The sequence below is a fragment of the Pteropus alecto genome, unplaced genomic scaffold (assembly GCF_000325575.1).
Source record: "Pteropus alecto unplaced genomic scaffold, ASM32557v1 scaffold3, whole genome shotgun sequence".
Classification (NCBI taxonomy): Eukaryota; Metazoa; Chordata; class Mammalia; order Chiroptera; family Pteropodidae; genus Pteropus; species Pteropus alecto.
The window spans coordinates 51,971,726-51,981,355 of NW_006442484.1; positions in this window are offsets into that span (position 1 = coordinate 51,971,726).

The window sequence follows — 9,630 nt, forward strand, 5'->3', positions numbered from 1 at the left end:
TCCACAAGTAACAAGTATATTTTTAAATAATAACCATTTACAATACTACTTTAGAGAAAGGTACATGGATAAACTGTACCACCAGATATATTGTGCAAACTAGAGATATTGATGAAAGAGAAGAAAATGCATTCATTATTTATCTATTAAGGGTACAGGGCTTTCAAAAGTATCTCCAAAATTCTGCTATGAACAGAGAGGAAAATATGAAGATTTATATTAGAATCAACTCAATTATATAAAGGGAAATTTAAAATAATAAAAATTTGACTCTGCTGATTACTTATATTTAACATACCAGAGTAATTTAAAATTAGTGGGGATGAGCTTACAAGGTGGAAGAGAGCACACTTAAGACTCTTATTGAGGGAAGGAACTGTGGCCAGTATTTTTTGAATCCTCTAATAACAGATGTTAACATTCTATTTTAACACTTTGCTTCATTAGAATTTAATGTATTGTTACAAGTATTAATAGAGCTTCTTTTTTTATTCTTTAACTTTTCTATGACCACTTAATTATGGGAATATTAAGTGTTTTGTAGAAATGATCAACAAATTATATTTTATTTACCTGTTGAAAAGATTAGTTTCTTTATTTGAAATTATTAATTATACAGACCAGACTTTCTGGACACATTCAGTTAGTTGAATATAGGAATCATTTACAGTTGTCATAGAACTTATGATATTACTCACAACTTTGATGTTTTTTTATGAAAAATGAATTGCTTTTGTCCATTCTACTATTGATTTTTGAGTTAACACAGTATTTACAGGTATTCATCATACAATCATTTTTCTAGTAATAGAATCTAATCTCAAATGCATTTTTATTCCTCCAGTGATTTTTTAACTCTTACCTCAAACTAAATGAGACCACTGTAAAAACACCTTTATTTAATCACTTTCACATTGCCAACTATTTCTGATCAATGTCGGTCACCTTGGTTTCATCTTGTGTTTGAATGACTTTATTACTCATATATTTTATACATATTGATGAGAACACGCCCTAGATAAGTAAGTAAAATATAAAGAAAAGAAGAAAATTCATGTTTAAAATATAGAGCTTTAGTGTTTTTGGAATAGCCAGTGAGATACAAGTAAGCTCAATTTTTTGACAAGGGTCCCTGGATATTATCAATTATTGTCAATATCAAATCTTCTTTCTGTTTAGATGAAATCCCTTATAACCTATGTATTTTCATACAAGAAGGAATTTGACCTTCTATGATGTCTGAAAATATCCTTTAAATATACACATTTCCAGCAAGTTGACTAAAGCACTGAGCAATACAAATTTAAAACAATAAGCTTTTATGTCAATTGTTGTTCTAGGCCATTCTCATTATTCCAGTGAAGTTTTTAGACAAGGTTGGTATAAGGTCCTCTAATCTAGACAGGATCTTTTCAATTTTAATGTGCATACAGTCACCAGGGGATCTTGTTAAAGAGCAAATTCTGATTTAGTAGGCCTGGAGCAGGATATGAAAGTCTGTATTCTAACAAGTTCTCAGATGATCCCAATGTTGCTGGTTTGTGGAGATTTGCTGGCCTGTGGGCAATATTGGTATTGCATCTCAGACTCTAATGGGTTAGCTCATGGATGCTGATGTTATATCTTTAAAAATTCTTCAGGTGATCTAACGGCCAACCAAAGGCAATGCAATTATTTACAACATTTTACAAAGCTTCTAAGAAGTTCTAATAACTAAAATTGTAAAAGTTAGTTGACTTTAGAGCCCTTGAGGCCTGGAACTAATATACCTTTAGTGGTTGCCATGCAAACAAAAAAAAATACCTCTAAAGCCCAAGTACAGTCTTGAAATAAAAGCACACTTTGGACAAACAATACTTTTAATTGAGACAAATTGACCCTTAGGATCTAGTTTTTAATGCTCATTGTCCCTTCTCTATCATTAGCAGACATCAGCAGGTGGATCGGAATAAAAGTAGCAAATGAATACTTTGTGTGGTAATAACTGTACTGACTCTGAATATTTCTTGAAACCATTTGCACAACTTTAATGTACCTGTGACTCAGTCATCTCCTTGGAGTGCAATTTTAAACTGTTGCTCCCTCGGTTTAGAAACCTGTATGTGGTTATGACCCAGTTAGTTTAAATTGATTCTTTCCCTGTGTACCCAATTAGCAATTATGGTTTTCAGAGCCCAAAGGGGAAAGATGTGTGTTAGTGGTAGAGAATCAAGGTCATTAAATACAAAAACACAAAGACAAACAAAAGTAAAATAAAAAACAAACCGACTTCCTGTTAGTCACCTCAAGAAACCTACTGCAAACATTGTTGGTTACATTATTCTAATCTTTTTTGTTTGTTTGTTTTTATATAGGAAGTTCATCTATGTTTAAGGATTCTATACTTGACAATGTCAATAGACAGGGAGATGCTTAATTCTGTTCTTAATACAACTTCCTAGCCCTTTTCTTTCTCTTAGCTAAATGATCCTTATATTTACTCCCTTCAGGAAACTGGAACTTTATCATGTTTGTCAATCTCTAAGCCCTATTTTCTAATTAATTATAAAATTCCTACCCATAAAGTATGTCATCTAGAGATTGTTATGCCATCTCATATTATTAGAATTCAGTATCTTTCAAACTTAAGCCAAACAAATTAATATCAGTGAGTATAAACTGAAGCATCATTAAGGGTCATGGAAACCATTGGGCATAGAGTGGACTTGTAGCATTATTGATCTCATGCTTAATTCATACACTTAGCTAATCCCATCTGTGGTCCATATATAACACACTGTGTTATTTGGGGCAAACTTGCATGTTATCATTCTGGCTGAACTCTCCATTTTTCAATACCATTTTTTTCCCTTTCTCCCAACATAAAAATGTACAACTGGGAAGCTGTCTCAAGATAGCTGGGGTAGAATCTAGAAAATGGACATGAAGGGAAATGGAGTGACAAGGTGTATTGGTTTGCTGTGGCTGCCATAACAAAGTACCACAGACTGAATGACTTAAACCACAGAAATTTATTGTCTCACAGTTCTGGAGGCTAGAAGTCCGAGACCAATATGTTAGCAGAGATGGTTCCTTCTGAGGGCTGTGAGAAAGTATCTGTTGAATGCTTTCTTCATAATTTTGGTGGTTTGCCAGCAATCTTTGGTGTCTTGTAACTTGCAGATGCATCACCCAGATCTCTGCCATGATGTCTACGTGGAGTTCTCCCCAAGTGTGTCTGTCTCCAAATTTCTTCTTTTCATAAGGATACCAGTCATTTTAATTACGGTCCACTCTAGTGAACTTATTTTAACTTGACTAACCCTATAAAAAACCCTGTTTCTAAGTAAGGTCACATTCTGAGGTAATAGGGTTTAGCACTTCATGATGAACATTTTGGAAGGACACATTTCAACCCCAAACACAAACTATTTGATGTCCTCAGCTCCTAACAATCAGCTAGGTGAAAATTCAGTTATGACAGCAAAAAGAGACTGAGAATCTTTGATTTTATTAGGAAAACTATACATACCTGGCTTCCACTAGTAGCTTGGACAAAAATAATTACTATTAACTAAGATTCATCAACAACTTACTGTATGGTAGGCATTCTTCTAAGTATTCATCATCTATTACTTACAGCCATACTTGGAGCTCAGGGTGAACAAGAGAAAAATAAGACATAGAAAAGTTACTTAATCCGCCCAGGGTCACAGAATAGGGGGCAGGGCCAAAATTCAAATGCAGAGAATCTGATCCTTGTGGCTCCATTCTTATCCACAATGGGAGACCGCAGGCTACCCATCTGCCTCCACATGGAGGAGACTCGGTGTTGATAGAGCAATGAGTGGTTTCAAAGATTTCCTGCTAGAGATCATAGTCCGCTACTTTTGTTATATTTAAAAGGACATTTTCTACTGTTTAACAGGGACTAAATGTTGAACACTAATTAAATTCTCTTTCAGTTAAATGTATATGGTATAGATTTTTTTCTGATTTATTTAGATCCTTAAATCAATTAATTAAAGTGAAAGTAAATGTGAATAACCTAAAGAACTCTATGGAAATTACCAAATAAAAAAAAGTGCTTGAAAAAGGGTTCTGTTGTTTTAAATTTAAAAAATGCATTAAAGTTGAGAAGATGAAAAAGAAGATATTTAGTCTCTTTAGAGAATACAGGTAATTGTGAAATTAGTTAAAGGGATGTTTAAACTACTTTCCTTTGCAATGAGGGCAACAGACTCAAGGCAAGAACACAATACAGAGTAGAATCTTGGCTATTTATGAGAAGAATTATTCTCCTTGCTGCACTGACACTCCTCTTCCCTACTGTCTGTAGTTCAGTTGGAATCAGTCATGTAGAGATCAGTTAAAAGAGCCATGGAGCACCTGTTAAAGAGATATTTGAAGGCATTTCTTCAGAGGCAGGGAATCTCAAGACAGAATAACAGATGAGTTTCTAATGACAGAGAGTTGGGAATTACCTAATTAGTGTCTTTCTGCAGAGGTGGCAAATGTGACACAAGAGCCCTTTGGGAATCCAGGACTGCAAAGAAGGGAGAGCGTGCAGCTTTGGCAGCACAACTAGTACAAACATGAAGAACCAAAATAGCACAAGTAGCAAAATAATTAGGCAAATCCATAGAGTAATAATAACTATTTCTTTATCTTGTTTCAAATGGTTCATTTTCACATTTTTAAAAATAATATTCACTATAAACATTTATGTTAATTTCTGTATGGTGGTGGTATTCTATTTTTCACTCATTCAGGTCAAAGAATCTACATTAGAACCTAGTTTCATAGTATTCACAAACATTAGTGAGAAAAGGTCAGAAGTAGTCTAGAAAAGAATAAAAAGTGTTTTAAGAGATGAAGTATGGGAGTCAGGGGTGGAAACCGGTCAGTCTTAGGTGAATCAGCTTATAACAGTCTCCACAGAGGAAGCTTCAGCTTGGGCAGAAGGTCACAGACAACGCAATACTTAAGAACCATGTGTTTGAAAATCCTGCAGAGAAAACTGCTTTGCCAGGTATTCAGGCAAATAGAAACCTAAAGATCTGACAGAAGGAAAGGATCAAGGCAAAGCAATAGGAGGAAGCAAGGGCTTGTGATTAACAGAGAAAGGACTTGGTAAGTGAGGCAGAGGGCTACTTTAGCCCAGAACTTGCATTGGTTTCCTGTGGATCAGGAGCTAATCTACAAGAATTAGCTAGGCTGGCCTAGCTTGTAAGTGGAGAGAATTAAAATACTACATTAGTAAAACACTTGAGAAAAATTCCTATTTGCAAACTTTTTAAAGTCAATAAATGAATCACATTCCTTCGTATGTATTAGGTTCTTGCATCCTTTATCCAAAGGTATAATTTGAGTAGGGAAAAAAAGATTACATAGTTTCAAAAGGACATGTATAATTTAGACCATTTGTTTTACGGAATTCTCAAACAAAAAATTGAAATACAGATAAGACTACATCCTTTCCAATTTGGTTGTCTCCCCTAGTAGACCCTGGAAGCAACAAGTTGGGTTGCTCTTCTCAACTTGAACCACACCATAGAACACGATTCATAGTTCACTGGAGCTACTACATTCATTTTTGTATGTATTATCTTTAGTTACCAAGATATTGTCTTACTAAAGTGAGAAACTAATTCATTGTAATTTGCCCATGTGGGGGAGATAGAAATCTGATGACAATTTTCTAAAGGCAAAGTACCTATGGATACTGATTCTAATAACAGAAAATTGTAAGGCACTCCAAGGGTAGGAATCTAGAGTCAAGGTTTTAGACAGTCTTGTATCAACATAGCTCTCCAGTCTGAACATTGGTTTGTCATTTTTACTAATTCAACAATAACTAGTGCTCTTGCAGAAACCAAACTGAAATCTTGCCCTGTTGCCATTAAGGGTGAGCATGCAAATTGTATCCTACAGCTAGGAAGAAATTGTGCTTTGTACCCTGAAATCAACAAAAACTACAGCAACAAAAAAATGAGCCACCCTGTCTTATTCTCACACCAAAAAGAATGACACCTTGTCATTTCTCATGGGTTACTGACTTTCTAACAAAAATGTTCACTGCTGATTTTTCAGATGTTGATATATAGAGTTAATGATCATTGTGAATATCATAATCATGTGAGAAAATCCCTCTTTGTTCAACATGACAAGCTATAGACTGCAATAATAATAGAATTGTTTCTTGACCTTTAGTGTAATTTAAAAAAAATTATTTACCAAGTCAATTTCTTATTGCAAATTCCTTTTATGAAGACTTTGTTTCAATATGGAGATTTTCTTGAACATTATTCTGTTTCTCCTGGGTTCCCTATCCATAATCCACTCTTTCTCACCTCCATGCTTGGTTTATACTTTTAACTTTCCTAGATAGTTTTTTCTTAGCTTTTCTATCTAAAAACTCTTCTCCTTTCTTCTTATCTCAGATTAAATCTTGCCACTTCTAGAAAAGTTTCAGACTTTGCCTCATGTTAACCTCTCCTTCTACTATGTTCCAATACTATTTGTTAAACCTACATTATCTTATGACTACTCAGTTCTTAATTTTTAAATATATGTCCTGGGATTATATGTGGAAATTAGAAGATATTGATAAATTCTGGTAAATTATAATCAATGGTCATATGGAAAAGTCTTTGGACACTTCTTCAAATTTAGTCTTGTCTTTCTCAAACCTATATAAAACACATAAGATTATTTTTAAAGTAAAATATATAATGGTAAAATAAATGTCTTAAATATATTAATATTGCCTTTGCTACTACTAAAATATAAATTTTTAAAAATATTATACTATCCTAAATATTTTATGATCTTTTACTCTGAGAAATTCTTGCTATTGAATATAAGCTTCAATAATAGGAATAGTACAATTAAATTGGTTATAATCATTTTTTTGCTTCATTATATTTGTGTGTGAGAGAGGGATGGGTCAGTTTACAGATACTAAGGACCTAGAAAATAAATTCATTTCTAATAAGAGACAAATTTGGAATGCATGCTTAATATTTATATAAAATGTAAACATCCATTCTTATAAAACAAATGTTTGACTAACACATTCCATAATTTGCTTGGTGGTAAATACTGTGTTTCTATTTTTATAGGTAAAGAAATAACACTATCCAACTCAGATTAAGAATTCAGCAATTAGATAATGCTTTATTTTGGCTCAAGAAAACATTGAGTGGTTAAGCACATGAGTACTAGTGTCAGATTGCCTGTGTCCTAATACTGACTTCATTTCTTACAAGTTTCCTGACTTCAGTCAGTGATTAAAATTTGTTTTACTTTACTTTTATCATGGTATTTTGGGAGGAACTTAGAGAGAAGTATCGGATACAAAAGAAGTCTTCAATATTAGCTATTATTATTTTAATCAATAGTTACAGAATATTTACAGCAGTATGTTCACAGAGAGGTTCTCTGCTTTATTGATTATGGCATTATTTATACATTCTTCATATTTTGAATCAAAAGTCAATTCAGAAATCTTCAGAACTGGTGCAATTTGGGGCAAGATACTTCTATTTTTTAGTATCTCGCTATAATAATTTTCCAAAGCTCCCTTTTAATCACTAATTATTGCAATACTCATGACTAAAATTCTAGTTTTATTACAGATACTTTTGATACAGTATTAATTAAAAATTTTCCATAGCATTAATAAGAAACTCAATGATTTAGTGTCTGGATTTCACTGAACAACTATTAAGTCCATACACCATTACTGATTAGATCTGTATTTAGTGAAGAGAATTTAAAATTCAGTCTCCAGGTCAATTAGTGATATACCTTAATTTTAATCTCGCTTTAAAATATTCATCTAATATCAGTTTGCAAGAAGATAATAAGTATGAACATTTACAATTTTTGAACATTACCATATAAAAAATAAAATGTATTTTCAAACTTTATCATATAAAAAAAAATATTGAAACACATTATCTTCATTTATATCTATCACAAAATAGAACACACTCATCTAGAAATCCATTAATGTCAATGACTCATTTTATCCACTTTATGTTAGTTATTTTTTTAATAAGGGGTTGAAAAAATCAGAAAAAAAAGCATAAACAAAAATTAGCACTAGTGAAACTGGTAGGAGTTTAGAACAGTGAAGTTCAAGGTCATTCATTAGATAGTAGAACTACCATGAAAAACAACAATGGGTGCTTTCTGCTTCTAGTCTGTGACAGTCAATCTAGAAACACAACTTTGGTCATTTAGCTAATTATTATAATTGTTAATTGCCTATGGCAATATCTGTTGCCACACTGTTTCAACTACAAAGCGAACATTTGACCACTCATGCATTTGTGTCTACTCATGCGCACGTGCGTGTATGCATACACACACACACACACACACACACACACACACGCACGCACACACTTTCCATAAAAATTTCTGTGGCTTCAGTTATTCTTCATACAAAATAATGGCAAAGTTGGACTTTTTATTTCTACTGATGAGCTATGATGTATGTTTATAAGGAAAGGGACTATTTCTAATTCGATTCAATTTAGTGAAGTACTATTCATGTTAATGTTACTTGACAAGGAATTTGACACCTTGGGATCCCAACCAATCTGACAAGTTCGATTTACTAAATTTAGCCTGAGGTCATAGTCATCTCAGTCATGCCAGAAAGGATGGCCTAAAACAATATAAGGGTTGTTTTCAAATTTGAGAGCATCCCTCAGTCCCACTTGGATGCTCTCAGGAAATTTGTATCTACACTGGGGCCCAGAAAACCAAAAGGCCGTTTAAAAAATATTTAACAACTTGGGACAGAAATATAAAGCATCAAAGAATTAATTTTAAGAGAACATGAGCTAGAAGCTAACTTCAAATTAATTCTTTAACATATGGAATGGAATGGAAAATGTATTGGAATATAATATGGTCTAGACAGGCAATGTATCAAACTTTGGGAAAATAATTGTGACTATAAAACAATTACTCAAGAAGGAAAAATAAACTAGAGAAGGAGATGAACTCTAGGTTTCATACAGTCTAAGAAAAGTATTTAATCTGATGAGATAGGAGTACATATCAGAATCCGGCTTTTTAAATCTATTTTTGGAAGAAAAAAACCTAATTTTTTTTTTCCTGAGAGTTTTCTTGTTTTATTTATCCCCAAATGAGCCTGACTTTGTAGTAATTCCTTCAAGCAGTGCTAGCTTAATGCAATACTAATATGTAGTCTAAAACTTGTTTTTGAAATTGCCAAATATATGTGCTTTAATCTAAAGTATAACCCTACCCCATCGTGATCCTCAATCTAATCAGGATTTTTCTAGAAAAAATAATTTGGATAAAATTCTTTATATCATGATATTGGAGTTTTAACAGTTTATCAGTTAAAATTACAAAAATCTAGAAAATGTAGAAAAAGCAGGGGACAAGCAACATCAGTATAAGGTACATAAAAGAAAGTCATGTCCCCCAAATACAGCAAACTGTAGTGCAGCATGATGTTAACAACTGGGGAAATATTAGAAAAGAAAAATAGTACAGGAATTAACATATTCGAACCATAGAGAAGGAAGTTTTATAGTGATATTTTTTTAGAAGTCTTGTTTCATAAAAATATCATCATACATATATTTTCTGTCTATATAAAAA